Source organism: Cryptomeria japonica, chromosome 7, assembly GCF_030272615.1.
Source record: "Cryptomeria japonica chromosome 7, Sugi_1.0, whole genome shotgun sequence".
Lineage (NCBI taxonomy): Eukaryota > Viridiplantae > Streptophyta > Pinopsida > Cupressales > Cupressaceae > Cryptomeria > Cryptomeria japonica.
Window position 1 is genome coordinate 760,826,665 of NC_081411.1, and position 21,599 is coordinate 760,848,263.

Consider the following 21,599-nt stretch of genomic DNA (forward strand, 5'->3'; position numbering starts at 1 on the left):
TCCTACCTAAGATGAGATGATGGATGGAGATGCAAGATGCAAGATGAAGATATGAAATGAGTTACAAATTGAAATATTAAGTGAACTAGTTAGGCTAATATGAGGATGAGATGTGAGAATGCTATGAAAATGATATGAATTAAGCTAGCAAGATATTCTAAACATGTATAAAACTAAGCTATAATGCAATTATGGCCTAAATGCTTGGTGATGGTGATTGAGCTCCATGATAACCTACGCAACACAATTAGACTATATATTGGATGCAATAGAAAACTTGATTCTTAGATTGAAGAAATGGGCTCTATTTATTGAAGAAATGGGCTCTATTTATAGAGAAAATAGAGAAATGGATGGTTGAGATTGAACAATCTCAATAAGGGCTAGGATTGAAAGTTATCAATCCATGTGAGGGATTCAATCCAATCCCAAGTTGACAAATGTGACCTTGAGAGGGCTCGATAGATGCTAATTGAGCATTAGGGAAGGCTTCAAGGGGTGACATCATTGGATAATGTTTTTATCCAAGGAAGCAGGCTATTGTCCAAGAGGTAAACTCTTGTGCAAGGATAAAGGATGATCAAGTGGAAAACCATCATGGGTTAGGGTTTGGGCTTGTAAGAGGCATTAAATGCCTTTTGAAGACTTTGGAGGCTAACTTGTTTCAACAGGAAAACCACTAGTGGTCTAGGAGACAACTTTGTAAGAGCCTTACAAATTTGGGGCTATTCAACAAGTTACCTTGTTGAAAGGAGAAGGTCTTAAATGCATTTTGAAGACTTTCTCCAAATTTTGGGAAGTGATTCCCCAAATTTAGGGGTTGGACACAATGAGGAGAATTAGGCTAATTAATGGAGGATTAAAGGGATTTCTAGAAGAAATTAGGAGGGCAAGTGGGAAATGTAGGATTTGGCAAGTGGGTGAGGGAAAATAAGAATTTTAGTAAATTAAAAAGATTTAATTTAGTAAAGAGGATGCAACTTGCATTTGATGGATTTTGCAAGTTGGGGGAGGGGATTTACAAATAAATTTTGATTTATTTTAGATGTAAAGGATATTTTAATTAAATGTGAATTTAATTAAAATGGTTAGAGGGGGGGGATATTTAATTAAATGGCTTAGATAGAAGAAGGGTATATTAAATTAAATATTAATTTAATTAATAGGCCATTAGAAGAATATGGATATTAATTAAATCTAATCAATAGGTGATTTAATGATGATTAAATGAATAAAATCCATTTAATTAGTCATGCCAGTTTTAGGTGTCTACAAATATAAATATAATAATAATAGTTATAATGTCAGTAGTAATTAAATAATATAAGTACTTTATAAATATATGATTTCACATTAATAATAAATTAAATGTATCTATTCAATCTAATAATAGCAATCCATTCAAATAATTAATAGAAAAGATAAATATATTATTTTAAAAAAATTAATCTTATTTTCAATATTAATTAATAAAAATATAGAAAATTATTATTTTTATAATTTTATAAAATATAAAATAATTTTTTTTAAATTTTTTTTAATTCTAAATACTGATGGGTTGAACTAGTTGAAAATGAAAAATAAATTTGAATGAACGTTGTTGTGCCTTCCGAGAAATAAAAACTAAAACACAAATATTCACTCCAATTTAAAAAAACTATACCCGGATATCCGCGCACCTGATCACTAAATATAGCTTCAGAGTTTCTCTTGAATATTAGGGGCAACGTCCATATTCTTCAAATTTGAACTTGGGTCGCTCACCAATATGAAAACAATTGCACCTCACTGGTTTCTTTTTTGGAGATTGCAGGTAACAATTACACCAGTCCTTCGCTTAAATAGTTTACATTTTCCTTCTCTGGTGGTTCTCGTCGTCCTCTAATTTATCCACATGAAATTTCTTCTAAATTAGCATTACATGGAAATACAAGTTTATTTGTAAAAGAATTTGAACGGCTTTGATTATCGTATTATTGACAATTCCTCCATTTTTTTTTCCAAATTTTCTACGAACAATAACGGCAATGGCTCTCTATTTCTACAGGATACCATGAATTGGCAAGAGTTATGGGTACTCTGTTAACATTTTTTATGGAGACAGAGGAAATGCAATAAAACTTTCCTGTCTTATACCATGATATTTTCCAGGGTATGCTCTGTATTACAGATTTTGGATTTTAATTATTTATATAGATTAGAATAACAGTGATTTAGATGGAGTCAAGTACTTGGTAGATCTTGTAAATTAAAAATCTATAAAACCTTTAAAGGCTGAGGGAGAGCTGTATCATAGTGCAGGACCATGTGAATGAGAGACCTGGTTGGATCTGCTTAGTAGTGATCGCAATGCTTCCTCCATTCTTTTACTTAGCAATTTGGGCTTCTGTTCAGGTAAGCACTGCAATACTAACTTCTCAGAATGCCGTCTGGAATGATCATTTGTGCTATGTCATCTATGGCCCCTTTGCTGTGTAGGGCCAGCAATTCAGGAACATATCATAATGTCATTGTGGTCTCTTAGGATCTATTGTCTTCATTTACATCAATATTGCTACATAGATTTATGATTATAATGCTCAAGGGTAGGGCATAAATAATAACTCAAATAGAATGGCGCTCTGATAATAGTACAAGCCTATGTTTATGATATAGAGATTTATCTGACGGGTAGGTTTCTAATCAAATTATAGCCTTTTCAAAAGAATTTGAAGGCTATAGGATATTTAATGTAGTGGAGAAGAGGGAAAACGGACACCTTTCAAGAGGAGTGATCGATGGAGAATAATAATTTCATTTTTTGGGATGGTTAACAAGGATGCACTAATAGAGAAAGAGACAAAAGAGATGCCCATCAGATAATTGGTTGCAAGCCGTTCTCATTGTCTGCCTTGAATTGGGACCTTTGTATAAGCCCACAATTATTGTTAGACATTTCAAGACTAATTGGTCAATGATTTTTATATGCTTGGTTGAGGATGTTGCATTAGTGGAAAAGATGTATTTAAAGTGAATGCATTAAATAATTCCATGGAACAGAACCAACAGCGTAGTGAAAATGGACCAGCAGGGTTATGTTCGTTCTGAATATTTGCCACATGGTTGATGACTCTTTTTGCCATTGTTTTGAGGGCAATGAGTAATTTGCCTTGCCCTGTTCCTGAGCAGGTTTTAAGCCTCAATGCCTAAATATGTCGAAACTTGAACAAACGGTGATGGCAGTAGAATTCAAATTATTCTTTGAATGATTGGGAAACTGCTCAACCATATGCCAAACATGCAAGTGGTTTATGACCAAGCTCGGAAACACAGTACCCACTGATTTTTTGGAATTTATCCTAAAACTTTTAGACTAGAATTAAAAAGAAATTGGTTAATGCTTAAGGCAAGTTAAGGTTCCAATTGCATAAGAGTTGATATATGTTCACTCGGTACTGTAGCTTCTTATAGTGAAAATATGCTTCCTATTATCTCTAAATTTTGATACCAACAAATTAAAAAAAGTAGCATAGAAAAAAAGTATTTATCCAACTTTTTATAAATTCAACAGCTATATGAGCTGTGTGAAGTTCAATGGTATAGTATTCGCTCTAGCCTTTTTCATCTCATCATCTTTTTCCATTGTTTTAAGTCTTTAAGGGCTCTTTTAGACTTCTACTCTTTAAGCCTAAAGCTTTGGGACGAAGAATGAATTGTTCTGAGATTCCCAACCACAAGTCGGAATCTATCTTTAACATTTATGCTCCTGAGATGGTAAATAAATCAAAGCTGCTTCGATTTGACAATAAAATTGTACATGACATAATTTGTTGAACCATTCTTGAATTTTCTGTGCTCAGATTTCACAATTAAAATGGGAGTTGAAGGAATCTATACTTGCAACTAGTTTCGACTTCAAACTTAGTGAAAAAATGTATATCTTGAGTTAAAAATATATGGGTTGCAAATTAGAAATCCTTGCTCAAAGGAAGATTACTATGAACAATCTTGGATTAATATTGATAACAGTCATAAAGGCAGATGACCATAAGAGCTTCAAATTTGTCTCAAATCTGATTGAGAACTGGGTTTGACTTTAACCAGTATGAATTCATAACAGAATATACAATCTCTACCAGATAATAATTTTTTGATTTCTTTTCAATCAAATTCCACTCTATCAGATTCTTCGTGAGTAACAAATTGTGTCTCCAAGAATTCAGTGAAGGAAGAATATTTTTCCAGAGTTTTTAGAACTGCAATTTTTAACCCTGTGGACGGTAGTGACTGGATGCTTGGTCAAAGCCAAAATTAAACTTCACCTGTAAAATTTATCCATATTTTGAGTGTTGTGATATGCATGTTATAGCATAATGACATATATCCGAGTTCTATAGATTGTAATAACATATGTCAATCCCTTTTCACTGGCACCAAAAACTGTTGTGACAAATTGCTACAGCACTGTATGAAATGAAAGTGAATAAGGTGAACAATTATAAACAAACATTGAACTTTGTTAATCATCAATTTCAAAACTTGTGTAACCCAACTTCTCAATTCATGTGTGATAATCAGTTTTTAAAACATGCCATTTTATGCTTCAAAGGTTAACATACATGCAGTCAAGTTTCCCATTGATTGGTCAATAACAATTATTCCATATGTTGCTTGGAACAAAAAATTGCTTGAGTTTCATGTCCTTTGTCTTGGTTTCCCACATTTTTGTGTCAATTTAATTTTGTTATGTGTATGTTATGGTCCTGATAGATGAACGTTATAAAGGGAATCTCCCTTGAAAATAGAGGAATGATTCAGTCCTGTGTACTGTTACTTACGATTTTGACTTAGACAAATGTTAGGGATAACATTTTTTGGCACTGCTATGGGGCATGAAGCAAAGATTATGAGAAACCCCACATCCACACTAGAAGGAGCCCATGACAATTTGAGATGAAGCAATCCAAGAAGTCTTGTCTTTGATAATAGAACAAGTTCACAACGTTGGAGACAAGCAGCAGTTGTGCTTGATAAGGAAGAAGACAGAGGCACATAAACCCATGCATTCCTCCACCATCTATTGCAAGAAGAGTTGTTTATTGTCATTGACAAAGAGTAATACCTCATTTGGTCCCTCAACGATAAATCAGTCTTTCTTCAAGCTGGTAGAGAAAAGATTCATTAGATCTTGAAGTCAAGCATGCAGAAGCACAAATCAATTCTTTGATTTCCAGCAAAGCTTCAATTTCAAACTCAGCAAAGCAATCCTTGAGAGGAAAAGATGCACAAAACAGTATACGAACCTTTCATCAAGTCTTGAGAAGTTGGCAAAGATCTCACATAGCATCTCTAATCTCAGTCAATTTCTTCTACTTTATGGAATTCAGATTACTCTTATTCAGATTGCACATCCAACCACAGCACTTGTGCCATGGGAAAAGAAAAGTGGACTGTCATATTTGGCTCATCTTCATGACTTGCCATCTGGTTTATCAAAGAACTTCCAAACATTTATAGGTGATGGTTCTCTTCTTCGAGAGTAGCATTTGGCAGCCCTTACTGCTGCATGCAGGATTCTTGGTGTAGCACATGAAGATGTAGTGGTTAGGTTATTTGCAGAATGCCAGAACGTCTCATTGGCATAGCCTCTGATTGGTTTTGGCACCTTTTGGTCAAATGTATCACCAATTGGGATGGCTCAAGGACAAGATTCATTGCTCAGTTCAAATCTGCAGAGGATGACCATGAATTATTTCCAAAACTGTCAAATATAAAGAAGAACGATAACGAGGCCACAAATTGATTACCAAAATTCCAACACTTTCAAGGCCTACAACTGCAAACTCTCTTCTTCATGAATTCTCACAATCCAGAATCAAAATATGAGTTAGGATGTCCCAGTGGCCTTGACAGTTGACACTGCTCAAGATCTAGCCATAAGCATCAAGGATGGTATGATTCAATCTGGGAAAATGAGGAAAGAAATTGGTAAAATTAATCTTCACAAGACGATGATATCAAGAATCTCTTGAAGGCTTTGATGAATGAAATCACCATACTAAAAAGAGTCCAAGGTGTAGGATAAGGAAACATGCAATCAAAAAACAATCCTTAGTAGGGTGGTTAGAGAAGACCATTTATTCCTTTCAAATCTCTAGTGCAAATTGGTGGTGTTGTCAGAAAAGTTTGCACCCTTGTTGAGTTATCAACTCAGCAACCTCTTGTAACATGGGATGACTTCTCAAAGTGTGGGCTTTGGTAAATTGAAGTCAACCTCCAAAGTGGGCTGGTTCCCTTGGAGTTCACCTAATCTAACTTACCTACTGTTGTTGCTAAGAAAAGGGGTGGAGAAAACATTGAAATGAAACCCAACACCTAAAAGGTGATGCACCAAACTGATTTCAAGATCTATACATTGTTTTAGACACACAACTAACGAGTGATAAGGATGGGCTATGCACAACTCGAAGGTTTTACATGCCCATGCATCAATGCTTTGTAGGAAGGTTACGATATTCTGAGATAGGAAGGTTATGATATTCACCATCTCAGAAGGAAAATGTAGTATTTCTTCACAACTTTTGATTGTTAGTATCATTTACACAACATACCTGTAAAAATATATATTCTCTGCCTAAATGTGTGTTGATAATGAGACATCATATCAAGGATTTTTTCGCATATAACAAAAGGCTACATCAATCATCTGATAACACACAATAAACAGCTTCTAAGAAGGAAAAGTAGCTTGTCTTTTATTGATTGAAAAGGTATACAGCTGTGTACAAGACTGATAATTCTCGCTTCTCAGTCTGAAACTGACAAAATTAAACTAGAAAGAACATTGTTTCAGGTTACAATCTTTAGTCTAAACAACAAGAACTTCTATAAAACTGCCATTAGGCCTCCTAATATGCTGTCTAACAGCTTGCTAAACATTAGGAACTTGTGTTGAAGAAAGAAACACAAGTGTTTACATTTGTGTTCCACGACGTTTTGGGGATGGGGATGGGGGATGGCAGGGGACACATTTTGGGGATAGTCCTATATATATATATATATATATATATAGAGAGAGAGAGAGAGAGAGAGAGAGAGAGAGAGAGAGAGATGTCAATAACTAATAACAACAATATTAATATGTAAATAAATCATGACAACAGTAGTATAACAGCATAATAAATTTCAAGAAAGTAGTGTAACAGAAGTCTCAAACATCAAAATACCATGGGCTATCAATATAAAAGTCTCTGACATCAAAATACAACAATTTGTGAGACTAAGCCTCATTTTGGCTATCAATCTCCAAAGACTCAGAACCATCTATGTCACGATCACTCTCTACCTGAATTGGATCATCCAATGGTAGCTCGACCAATCTTGGTTGCACCTCCTCCTCGTCAATTTGCCTAACATCTTCAGGATCAACATCACAATGCACTGTTGGAGTCTATCAATACTCAATAGTCTATTGGTTCTGAAGTCTCAAACTAGTTTTTTAGCTCGTTTTGAGGTAAGCCTATTTCTCTTATGGAGTGGACGAAGCCACAAATGGACCAATTCCTCTCTACAACAAAGGAACTAGAAATTTGTGAGAGGAAATAGATGGCAAGTTGTTTCAACTCCAATGTGTCCTTCCCATAAAATTTCCATCATCCAATGGGTTTTTTTTTGTGCAATAGTGGCCCTATCTGTCCTATCCTCTGGTTTGTTGAATGTAGAACCCTGAAGATTGGAAAACTGAAGCCACTTCTCTCAAATAATGGTTTCCTCCTCAGTGCTATACATTTTACAAAGTGCTGCCATGCAAGCCCCTTCATCACTGTGTTCCACCTCTTTGTGACAATAGGCCTAACATGTTCCTCGTAGAATTGCAATTCAGGATCCTTGTTATGAATTGCTTGCTTCATTTGATCAAGCATTCTATCAAAAGTTTCATAGATCTCTCCAAAGGTAGGAGAGTCTATATTTGCATACCTAATTATCCCCACAACAAGTGATATGATAGAGCAAATATATCTACGAGAAACATTTTAAACTTTTAAAATTAAAAATTACTGCATTAACACTATAAATAACGAAAGTTTCAAAGTTAATTTTTAAAATAAAAAGTAAAACAAAGTACAAACTTAAAAATAATTTCTTACCCGATATTGGACGATCAAGTGTCATTAAGCAGTTTTTTTCTCACTACTTTCCCTTCTTTTGTCTTTGATTGAGCCCACTTTTTCTAGTCTCCAAAAACAACCATGGATTGTAGAGCATCCTGCACCTCCAACATCCTCTCCAACAAAATAGAATAGCTAGCATATCTAGTCTCAACTAGTTTGAGGAATTCTTTCTTTGAATAATACTGGAATAGTGCAAGTGAAGTGTGATGGTTACATACAAACATTTGTATGTCTCTAGCCTTTGCCACTACTTCCTTCACCCAATCTATTTTGCACCTGTGTTTCAAAGCATTATTCAAAGCATGCATACAACATGGAGTCCAACAAATATGTTGTAAGTGCTCTCAACCATCAAATGAACTAACTTACAAACACAAGTTGAATGTCTCAACCTGCACAACATTAGAAGACCCAACCTCCTCTATGGTCTTCTTCAAAATGGCAAATTGGTAATCAAGATCCTTTTAAGTTTCCTAGAACAATCAATAGCTCTAAGAAAGTATGAACCGACTGTTAATGTTTTAGTAACACAGAAATCTGAAACAAGATACACAAAATTTATCCTGGGAAAACCCTCCACTTGAGGGTGAAAACCCAACCCACTCAAAAATGAACTTTATTATATCTCTGAAAATGAATACAACTGTTGATAGTTTCAGATTACTATCAATCACAATAAGATAAGATAAGTTTGATTCTCTACAAATCAATCATGAAAATGAAGTCAAATGATACATCACATATACATTCTATAAACCTTGATAAGTCTGAAAACTCTGAACACAGAACACATAAAATATTACTGATCTGACAGACTTCATACACATTATTCTCAACTTGCTACGAGACAAAATTGGAAGCCAGCAATATGACTATCAATATGCCAAAGAAGTAGGCCACCAAAATAGAAGAGTGATATACATAAAGAATTGCAAAGCAAGTGAAGAGGCTCCACAATAGAAGGGGAAGAGTCACTGACAGCCACACAAGTGAAGAGGCTCCACGATGGAAGGGGAAGAGTCACCGAAAGCCACATAAATATTCCACCGACATTCACATAGACATCTCACCGACAACAGTCAAGGCGAAGCAAGATAGAAAACAGTAACTGAAGCCAAAAATTAAATAAGAGACAATGGAGAGGAGAATAGATATCATTTTAGATCTCTATCGCAGCTATAACTTCAACTCTCCCTCTTAGCAAGAGAGAGATCTTCATTTCGTGATCTCATAACAGGTACATACAACTGCAACCAAAGAAAGTTAATAGAGTCTCATCACAGATTTTAGTCATAAAATTGTTATGTAATGTCCCCTTCTCAGACCTGATCTTTGACTTGGTCATTATTGGCTTCAGGGCATGATTGAAGAGTTAAGTTGATATATTTAATTAAAAGGTCACGTTTTAATATTATATTCGAACGTTGACCCCTTGGCCTAGTCTATTGACTTTATGTTGTTTTGAAAAGTGGGCTTTTTGAGGGTGGCGCCTTCATTAAAGATTATTTTATTAATTTCCAAAGTCAAAGCAAGTTTAATGTGGGTGCATTTATCAAGGTATTGAATTTAATTAAAATATCAATATTAAGCTTGAAAGGAAAAGGATGCCATCTTGGAGAAAGGATTAGGGTTTGGATATTGAAGTGGATTTTAGGGTTTCGTGAAGTCAACAGGAAGTTATAAAAGGAAGACTTTGAGCATCATTTCACATCTTTGGTCTACAGTACTGTTATGTTGCCGGTTTGGCTCTGGGTTTGCTTCGAGGAATGAAGGCCTCCTAGCTCGGGCATCGCTTCTTGTTTGTAAGACAACAACTAGTGGTGATTTTAGTCTAGTTTGTGAGTTCCTTGAAATTTGTGCATTGTAATCAGCATTGTAGTTCTTAGTTTCTGATTTTTGCATATTAGAAGTTCCTGGTTTTTGCATGTTAGCTTCAGCAGATTGGATGTTTAAATCATAAATCAAAAAAGACAAAGAAATTCGTTGTGGGTATTGCATATTCCCTTCCATATAGGAAAGGCGCCCATGTGTGCCAATTTGTAGATTTATTTGTGAAGCATCAGATTTTTAAAAGAGAAATCGCCCTTTCCAACTGGGTCGTACCTTTGCTGTCTTGGGAATTGTGCATTGAGTGTTAGATGCTTTTTAAGTCTGTTTTCTGTTCTTAGTCTGAGCGCCTCCTTTCTATTAGAGTTTAGCAATTGATATCAAGCATTTTGAATGAGTAAAGAGTGAGTTCCGAGCATTTCAAAGGAATCCTATGTTGCTGGTTATTTGTTGAAAGGTGCAGGTCTGTTAAATCAGTTTGGAGAAATCTGCAATATCTTTATTCGATGGTGGTGAAAGTTCTTTGGAAGCGATGGGAATGCTTCATTGAAGATTTATTCAAGTCTGGAGAAAAGGTTGGATCTGTTTATTGCCATTTCCGTTAATCTTACTTCTCAGCAAAGGAATTCATTAATATTGTACCTCTCTATTTATATGCTGATACGTATTGTTTGCAAGATTTCATCTTTCATAGTGTAAGCTGGCAGTAGTATTGACAGCAGAGTAAAATTTTGCTTTATCAAATTGTAATGCTCTTCTTACTTTCAGCATTTGATATTGTATTTAATTGACCTCAGCCCTATGGTAGCTACTTTCCCATCCTGGGTGTTGAGTATTTCCAGCTTCCGCATTTCTTTTCAAGCATTGTTTTGTAATCACTCCGCCATATGGTCGCCCCTCACTCCATTCTGGATTGGGTAGCACATACTTGGTGTAGAGTTCCCTTTCAGCATTTAGGGTAGAAGATCCTCTGACCATATGCTCGCCATCATCGGCGCCATTCTTGGTTAGAGTTACTGCATAAGCAATTTGTTTTAGATCCTCTGACCAATGCTCACACCTTGCCCACGACGGGATCCTGGTGTACATTCTGGTTAGAGTTGCTTCAGCACGTTTTGGTTTATCTTCTAACCTTAACGGGTGCATTGAATGTAATTTGTAATTTGTACAAACGAAAAAAATTTGGCTCGGAATATTTTATGTTATCTCAGCATAACAATATTCACCATAGCTACTTCTAGAGGGTGAATCAGAAAATAGAAAATAAAGTCATAGAGTCACATGGATGACTTCCACCATGGCTACTCCTAGAGGGTGGATCCACCATAGATACTCCTAGAGGGTGGAAACAAGGGATTTCACTTCGAACTTCTCTCGCAGAGAAGAACTCATTAATCAATGGATTTCACCTCGAACTTCTCTCACAGAGAAGAACTCATTAATCAAGGGATTTCACCTCGAACTTCTCTCGTAGAGAAGAGCTCATTAACAAGGTATTGCACCTCGAACTTCTCCCTCACAGAGAAAAATGCTTTAACCAAATCTTCATGACGATGTAGCTCTCTTTGAAGCTGAAATGTCATTCTTCCTTTGAAGCTAAAATCAATCTTCTGACCTCCTTGTCAAAGGTTACTTCTGACGATATGTCAGACTCCCTCCGAATGCTGATTCTTCCTTTGAGAAGAAATGCAAGCAATCTTCCTTCCTTGAATGCAATCTCTCATTCGTCCTTTTATAATTTTGCTCAGCAATGGAATTTCCATTCACTTGGATTGATCACACCGAAGCACCTAGTGATGATCTGATGGCTGTGTGGCCTTTGGCCCTCGCCATCACTCATCATCTGTGCACAATATCTACCCCGCGCATAGTTTAAGCATCATTCGAAGAACTGTATTTAATACCATCCACAACAAAGTGATGGACCAACCACATAAATGCGACATAAATCCACTTGTAGCAGGGTGTGCTGGAATGCTAAGCTGCAGTGCCCATCCTAGGCCAAAAGCACAGGATCTACCTTCAAGCGGTTAGGCTCTATAGGAGGAACTTGGCTCTGATACCATGTTAATGTTTTAGTAACACAAAAATCTGAAACAAGATACACAAAATTTATCCTAAGAAAACCCTCCACTTGAGGGTGAAAAACCCAGCCCACTCAAAAATGAACTTTATTATATCTCTGAAAATGAATACAACTGTTGATAGTTTCAGATACTATCAATCACAATAAGATAAGATAAGTTTGATTCTCAACAAATCAATCATGACAATGAAGTCAAATGATACATCACATATACATTCTATAAACCTTCATATGTTTGGAAACTTTGAACACAGAACACATAAAGTATTACTGATCTGACATACTTCATACACATTATTCTCAACTTGCTACGAGACAAAATTGGGAGCCAACAATATGACTATCAATATGCCAAAGAAGAAGTAGGCCACAAAAATAGAAGAGATATATACATAAAGAATCACAAAGCAAGTGAAGAGGCTCGATGATAGAAGGGGAAGAGTCACAGGCAGCCACACAAATGAAGAGGCTCCGCGATGGAAGGTGAAAAGTCACCGACAACCACATAAATATTCCACCGACATCCACATAGACATCTCACCGACAACAGTCAATGCCAAGCAAGATAGAAAACAGTAATTGAAGCCACAAATTAAATAAGAGACGTTGGAGAGGAGAATAGATATCATTTTAGATCTCTATCGCAGCTATAACTTCAACACCAACAAGGCATGTAACAATAATATTAATGAGTGGCCGATGTCGAATATCAGTCCACCCATCCATGACAATGGAATGGCTAGTCCAAATCCATGTTTGTCTCATCTCCTCCATCAACATGTTCACTTTTGAATATTATTTGTCAAGGAGGGAGGTATGCAATCTATCTTCTCCAGGGGGAGCATAAGAGGGTCCAATTGCCAATGCATCTCTCAACATAGTTTTGAAATAAGGTGACCTTGCCATATGAAATTGAATAGATTAGGCATAAAAAATTTGGTCATTGAATCATTGTCCTTCTCACGTTTTTGTATATTCATTAATCCTACCACTATATTTTTTTCACTTGCAGCTGGTGGTCTTCCTCTTCCCTCTATCACAACTCTCTCCAATTGATACATTGGAATAGGCATGCAAATCAGTAATGGCCGTTTCTTATTGTGAGTTGCACAAAAGATTTTGTCCTCACTCACTCCAACCAACTTTATCATTTCAACTTGTTCCAATGTATGTCCTCACAAACTCTAACATGAAGTCCACTCTCACCCAATTGATGGGTTCTAACCCTAGTATAGCTCCCATGGTAATCAATGTTGTGAACATGACAAAGCCAATGCTTGCTGCCCCCTGCATTTTTACCCCTGATGGTAGTCAAATTTGTGGCAAACTGAAGCGATGGTTTCTTGGGTTGAAAGAACCTTTTGCAATTTTTGAAGAGAGGATGAAGGGCATGCAAAATTGTGGAATAGCAGCTGAGTTGGGATTTTCAGAACTAGAAGAAGGATCTATTGAAATTCTCTTGACTTCATTTTCACTTTCACCACCCTCATGATTGACACTACTGTTGTTGCTCATTTTGTGGTGTTTTTTTATGGTTGAAAGTTTGAAACCAAATCAATGAATTTTTTTTTCAATTTACAAACTTACTAACAAGCTAAAAATTTAGAAAACTAAAAAAAATGACATACCTTGGCTGTGGTTTCAAATTTGCAGCTAATAAGTTGTTTCAGACTTGAAGCAAAAAGGAAAATGTGACAAAATGTGTCCAATATTACCTTCGAATCTACCATTCTTTTCATTGCAACAGCCTTGAAGGAGCTAAACCCTGCTGAAAACCCTCACAATAAGGAGCACACACCAAACAACAAATACAAAATGAAATAAGTTTTCGCTTTCAAGTTTTTGGGGTGGAAAGTGGCGTGGGAGGGATTGTGGGACCCCCACAACACTTTAGAGCCGATCATTTTTTAAAATAAATGCTTATTTATTTATTTATTTATTGATATGACTATATATTGTGGTTGGGGACGCTTGTCTGTCTCAACTGTCCTAAGGATGGCCAAGCGTCCCTTGGCGTTTACTTGGCATTTCCAAAATTTCCTAGGAATTGCAAATTGGGGGGATGTTCCCTAACATCCCGTGGTCTTTGAAACAATATTAGTGATGGGGATGTGGGCCCTAGGGGTGGGTACGTGTCCCCATGGAAGCTTGGTTTACATCCATTTACCGAGTCAAACCTTCCTTGGTGTCCATCTGAGTTGTCTCCATTTTTCAGGTCCTTAGAATGCTCGAAGATGTATTTTGAATGAAATTTTTTAACTTACTTTGATCCCTTTAATTGTTGATGCCCCTTAGAAGACTCCTAGATGCTCTCAGCTTCCTTAAATAGGGTCAAATTGTCCTATATTTCTTCAATTGCCTGTACATCCTCTCAATTTGCTTTCCAACTCATCCAACTTCCTCCTAGATGTAACAACCAAAAGTTCTAAAATGGAAAAATATATTAACTTTTACTAATTCAAGGAAAAGAAATTGATTTCATTAAGGTTCGACTGAAATTGAAACCATTAATAAGTAACTTAACTTTACCTAACTAACCATTTCAGTAGAAAGGAAACATTAAATAACCTCCAACAACTTGATATCTTAAGGTAAAGAGAGAGAAGAGTTTAAGAGTTTATAGAGTAAAGAAATTTCCGATGAACAAATGCTTATCTCATTACAACTGGAAGAGAGAGAGCATCATCAAGGGCTTTTTTTCCCAACCCCAAACATAAGTCCCTTGTGCCACTTCCTACTAGAAGGGCCCGACCCTTCATGAGGGTAGCAAATAGAGGATAAAACATTTGCTATTAAGTCTCTAAAATTGGTGATTAGAATCCACACTGTCTAATCGGTCAAACACTATAGGTATCCCCTAACTTGCATGACATTTTGGCTAGTTGTGTATCTGACTCTTGTGAACTAACAGATGCATGCTAACTGCACCGCCACTTTAGTCAAGGTTTCGTAATAAGCATGTAGGAGTGCAGTCAATGTCCACCATCCTTACTTGACATAAGGAAAGGAGTTGCGTACTTGCAATCTTGAAATATCCCCTTACTTTTTGTCTTTCAATTTTTCCAGTTTTCAAACATCACAAACACCCGTTAAGGTTAGGAAATATAAACTCAATACTGCTGAAAGAGAACACTTCCATTTTTTGATCACCAAGAGCCCAATGTGTGAAGGTGAGAACATACGGTGAATAGGGGATTTGTTAGCTCCAATAATCAACTGAAAATTACAATGTCGGGCGGCAAGCCAGCCCCTTCCGCTTGTCCAATAGGCAAGAACAACTAATAGAGAATCACTCAACCACTTTTTAGCGGAGGACTGAAATACAATGAGATAAGATAGGCAGCAAAGCTAGCCTCTTCCACTTATTCAATGGGTCTTGTAGTTGTGATACAATTCAAAATAAGATAGCTGTTAGTACTACTAATAAACTTTACATTACATAGCATGAATTTTCAGATTAAAGATATCATTGTCCACTGCTGCAAAATAATTGTTTAATGCACTCCACAAGCTATAAAGACCAACTATCCCCAAAAACAACCTCACACTCCAAATTTCAAAATCTGATATACTTTTCCAGCAAACTGCATAATACAAACTAGCAACTTTATGTTGATTTTATGATCAGACTGATAACAAAGAACATAAAACAATAAACACAATACACATACCACAGTAGTACCCTGGGAAAACCTCCTTCTTGGAGGTGAAAAACCCAGCAACAATTATCTCAGTTTATATTAGATCAAACACAGTAGCACAATTACAACATTCCCATGCTAGGGCAGACTTATCTGAAATGCTATGACCTTGACAATCCTTCAAATGCAGATCGCTGTCACTGTAACTTCATTCGGCAACACTGAGGATGTTCACTTAGCTCGGAATACAAGTTCGCCAACCTTTAGACAGATTCAGGAACCCTAGGTGATTTGCTGATTGTAGAGATAGGTAATTCGTTGATTGCATTGATTGTAGAATGATCACAAATCATCTTGTATATATATGAATTAATGTCTCCAATAGATCATAGTTGGCCTTGTAGTTTTGGTGCCAAGAATAGGATTAGACCTTTAATTACAAGTTACATATAGGTCGGCCCTAATTGCAAGTTACATAAGTTACATGCTGCCGCCCATGATTACATAAATAACTTAAACTAGAATCTGATTCTAGCTACATATTTCAACACTCCCTCTTAGCTAGAGAGGATTTTATGAATAATTAAGTCACATAGAGGCTACCACCATGGCTACTCCCATGGATGAAACACATGATACGTTCACCATAGCTACTCCCAGAGGGTGAACGAACCCATCATGGAATTTCTTCCATGATACCCACCATACCTACTCGCAGAGGGTGGGACCACCATGCCTACTTGCAGAGGGTGGAATTTCTTCAATGATACCCACCATACCTACTCGTAGAGGGTGGGTCCACTATGCCTACTCGCAGAGGGTGGAACGAGGGCTCTAACCTTAGACTTCTCCTAGAGAAGAATGCAACACCACCATGCCTACTCGCAGAGGGTGGCTCCACCATACCTACTCGCAGAGGGTGGAACAAGGGTTTTCACCTCAAACTTCTCCCATAGAAGAATGCATTAACCAAAGAATGCGGTTTCCTCTAAAGTTGAAAGAAACAGGTCCCTCTGAGCCTAGCAAGCTCCCTCTAAAGCTGAAACATCACGCTCCTTCTAAATGTTATAGCCTTTTTTTCTTTTCGAGAAAACATCTTCAGCCACCAACTTAGTCTCATGGAAGCAAGCTGCATCTCCATTCTTCAGCTTGCGTGGCTTCCCCACATAATGTATCAAGCTCATCCACCCTAGAATGCAATCTCCGTCCTAAAAGCATTCAAAGAGAAATATTAATGCTGGAATCATACATGGTTCACTATAGCATGAATTAATAACTATATGAAGAAATTCATGAACATTATTCAACCATGGAAAATACTTATCTCTTTATAGGTTGGTCCACCAACATTCTTTCCTACTCTCGCTCAGTATTCGAGTTTCCAACCATACAGAAGCATCTAGTGATGATGGCTGCGTGGCCTTCGGCCCTCGCCATCACACATCGCCTTAAGGCCATCAGCCCTAGAGGAAAGACTCTCAAGGAACTCTGTGAGGCTCACCATATTTCGCTCCATATCAACTTTTGGCAGGTTGGGCATATGTGCAACCACCTTGAAGCCAACATCTTTAGCCAAGCAGAAGGCAATCAGTTACTGCAGCTACAATGTGACCTCTGAAGGTGTCACGAGCAACATCCTCATAAGTGCTCTAAGACGGACTCTCCTTTCACCATCTTGATGTGAATTTGCATGGTCCATCCAACCTATCTTCAACCCTGAGATTGTGCATCATCTTCAAGAAGTGATAAGAGCAGAAAGAAGACAAATAATTATAGTCAATCTGATTACACCTAATTCGAACCAAGCTCTGATACCATGTTGATTTTATGATCAGACTGATAACAAAGAACATAAAACAATAAACGCAATACACATAACATAGTAGTACCCTGGGAAAACCTCCCCTTGGAGGTGAAAAACCCAACTACAATTATCTCAGTTTATATTAGATAAAACACAGTAGCACAATTACAACATTCCCATGCTAGGGCAGACTTATCTGAAATGCTATGACCTTGACAATCCTTCAAATGCAGATCGCTGTCATTGTAACTTCATTCAGCAGCATTGAAGGATGTTCGCTTAGCTTGGAATACAAGTTCGCCAACCTTTAGACAGATTCAGGAACCCTAAGTGATTTGCTGATTGTAGAGATAAGTAATTCACTGATTGTAGAGATAGGTAATTCGCTGATTGTATTCATTGTAGAATGATCACAAATCATCTTGTATATATGTGCATTAATGCCTCCAATAGATCATAGTTGGCCTTGTAGTTTTGGCACCAAGAATAGGATCAGACCTTTAATTACAAGTTACATATAGGTCGGCCCTAATTACAAGTTACATAAGTTACATGCTGCCGCCTATAATTACATAAATAACTTAAACTAGAATCCGATTCTAGCTACATATTTCAACACTTCAAACCACACTAAAATGCACAGAACTCCTCCAAAGTTTAACGAAAAGACTCAAAACTGATTGCAAATGATTTCTAGGAAGAAAAGGACCAAACTAAGACCGACAAACAACAACAAACTCACTCAAAACATTTATGCACGTATTTCTAGTCAACTCCAGCATGGTACGACCTAGGCATGAGGGCGATTTGCATTATAAAATTCATATCTCCAAATTAAACTTTGAAAACTGGCATATAGAATCTCCTAAGGCCTAGGAAAATAAATGATAAGAAAACCACTTCAGCTCTACAACTGACCAGCAACTTGAAAACTCACAAAACACCCAAAACACATCAGAAAACATCAAATGTTACTACATCAATGAACTCCATCTGTTCTTCAGTGCAAATAACTATTCTTCATGTAAAGAACAGTCTCACAATCTCAACTAGTTGCTATCTTTCAAATAAGAAGCTAAGAACCAGCTAGGAGGTATGTATTCCTCGAAGAAATCACTTTGAATTTCGGTAGCAGTTCGTTGCAAATAAAAGTGGATGAGAAAATGAGAGCCCAAGGCCCTTATTTATTGCCTCACATCATACCAAATTCAAATTCAACTCCAACTCAAATGGCGCCCAAATTCAAATGACTTCCATTTCATCTCCTTGGCATTTGGCATCCAACTCCTTTCCACCCCTAGTCACCACTTTTGATAAACATTAGGCTTTATAAAATATCATTGACCTTGCCATAAAATTAAACTGCATTTTGGCACCCCACTATGAAGGTAAAATATTTTGCCAAATAGACTTAGGATAAAAATATTATTTCTCCTCTCCAAGTCGTCCAAATCTAAATAAAATAAATATAAGCCTTAACCATTAAAATATAACTTCTTCAATTATTGACAACTACCAATATTGAGCTGAGGCCAAAGTACTGAATTGCATTGCTAAAAATAGACATCTAAGTTGGAACATAGGAACTTGCCAAAAATAATACTCCAAAAAATAGTACTTCCTATAAATAACATACTTATAAAAATAGTAAGTGTTTCCAAAGTGATTTTTACCACATTTTGAGCAGCCATCGCAACTAACTAAAAATAGTAAGTCCAGAAAAAGTCTTCAGATTCATTTGCATGTTACACCATTGCGAAGCTCTCTGAAAATGCAGAGAAATAAGCTGCCCTTGCCTCCACTTACTAAAAATAGTAAGTTTGTCAGTCTCCACTGCTTGCAATGCGTGCACCGTCATTACGAAGCTTTCGGAAAATCCAGAAGGAATCTAGAACCAAAACCGACAAACTCCTACATGCAAGCCACCAAAAATTCTAAAACAACCTCCCAGAGGTAGGAAACCCTAATTTCTGCTTCCGACTAGCCTACGGGTCTCCGGAATTGGCTAACGGTCAACTAAGTTGATTACTGTTGAGAAGGGGACATTACAGTCTGCCCTCCCCAAGATTGCTTGTCCTCAAGCAACCGCAAGTTTGGATGCTACAAAATCTCCTCATTTTTCCAAGTGTAGCATTCTCCACAGGCAAAACCTTCCACTTCAGCAAGTACTCTTTGATTGCCCTTCTCCTCAAAGAACGTTCTCGGGAATCAATTATCTCCTTTGGAATCAACACCAACTGTCCTTCCTCATCCAGGGGAGGTAAATTTGAAGAGACCACAACATTGTGTCCAAGTGCCTTCTTGAGGCGAGACACATGGAAGACATTATGAACTTTGTTGCTTGCTAGTAGCTCCAAATCATAAGCCATTGCACCAACTTTCTTGATGACTTTGAATGGCCCATAGAAATGTGGCTTGAGTTTCTCCAGTCCACTCTTCTTGAGAGTAGATTGTCTGAAGGGATGAAGTCTACGGTAGACCATGTCTCCAACCTCAAATGAGCACTCTATACGCTACTGATTAGCACACAACTTCTGCTGATTCTGTGCAATCTGGAGGTTATTCTTCAAAGCCCTCAAGATATCCTGACACTGCTGCACCATATCTTTTGCTTGAGGGGATTTGCTATCACCAAACATCAAATCAGCAAAGCTAGGGGCATCGTAACCATAGAGTTCCATGAAAGGAGACATCATGATGGACATGTGGTAGGATGAATTGTAGCAGTACTCCCCTAAATGTAGCCATCTCACCCATGTTTTCTGCTACTCTGAGACATACTTTCTGAGATAGCCTTCCAACCACTTTTTCACAATCTTCGTTTGCCCATTAGTCTGTGGGTTATAACTTGTGCTTGGAGTGAGCACTGTACCACACAATTTGCAAACCTCTTGCCAAAAAGTGCTTAGGAACCTGTTGTCCTTGCCATTGACAATGTTTTTTGGCAACCTCCGCAGTCTAAACACCTCACAAAAGAACACATTAACAACTTGAGTTGTAAATGAGCTAGTGATGGCATAAAAATGAGCAAACTTGGTCAATCTATCCACCACAACAACACCTCATTTTTCAACCCCTTCCAAGAGAACCTCTCACGAATCTGCCTATAGGTCTTGAAATAACCCTAATGATCAGCAAGAGGAATGCCATGGAAAGTCTGCAAGATCTTCTTCTTGAGCTTAGATTTGGGCAACAAAAAGATTTTACCTTTGTAGATTATCAACCCATCAACCACCTTGTACCTTTCATCATGAAAAGTACCCTCAATTATGTTGGTTTCAAACTGATTTTTGGCAAAATCAGCAAGCAACGAGTCCCTCCAATGAGTAGTAAGCTCACAAAAAGAGCTTAAATGGGGCCTTCTTGAAAGTGCATCAACTACAGTGTTGTTCTTGCCTTTGATGTACTCAATGTCAAAGTCGTAAGCCTATAGCTTACTTACCGACTTTTGCTACCTTTCATTCAAATCCTTTTGGTGCATTAAGTGTTTGAGGCTATTGTGATCTGTCTCGACAACAAATTTTCTTCCCACCAAGTATTGTCTGAAGTTGGCCAAAGCATGCATGATTGTGAGCATTTCTTTGTCACAGATAGAATATGTCTTCTCAACTCCTCTTAGTTTTCTACTCTCAAACACAATTGGATGTTTCTCTTGCATTAATACAACACCAATACCTTCTCCAGATGCATCACATTGCAACTTAAAGGGCTTAGAGAAGTTTGGTAAAGCCAAAACAGGGCACGAGCTCATAATCTCCTTGAACTTGTCAAATACACTTTGTGCCTTTTCTGACCAAACAAAAGCTCCCTTTTTAGTGAGATCTGTGAGGGGAGCGTCCAACTGAGAGTAGCCCTTCACAAATCTCCTATAGAAGCCACACAGCCCCAAGAACCCCTTCAGATGTGTCAAGTTCTCAGGTGGAGGCCAATTGATTATTGCCTTGAGTTTCTCAGGATCAATCTTAACTCCATCTGCACTGATGATATGACCAAGGTAGAGTAGCTCCTTCATTCCAAATTCACACTTGGACTCTTTTGCAAATAGTGATTCGGGCTCCAAAATGCTGAGCACTTCATCCAAGTGCTTCAAG

The 21,599-nt window shown here is 37.2% G+C and overlaps 1 long non-coding RNA gene across 2 annotated transcripts; it reads left to right on the forward strand.

The window, feature by feature from the left end:
• The first annotated feature begins 1,679 nt into the window (after nt 1-1,679).
• Nucleotides 1,680-10,659, forward strand: LOC131030069 (uncharacterized). Of its 2 annotated transcripts, none has more exons than XR_009102865.2 (4): nt 1,680-1,813; nt 2,048-2,152; nt 2,302-2,394; nt 10,435-10,659. It is a non-coding gene; the product is annotated as an uncharacterized LOC131030069 (long non-coding RNA). The 2 variants fall into 2 exon arrangements; XR_009102866.2 differs by having other exon boundaries at nt 10,441-10,659.
• Nucleotides 10,660-21,599: the final 10,940 nt, after the last annotated feature.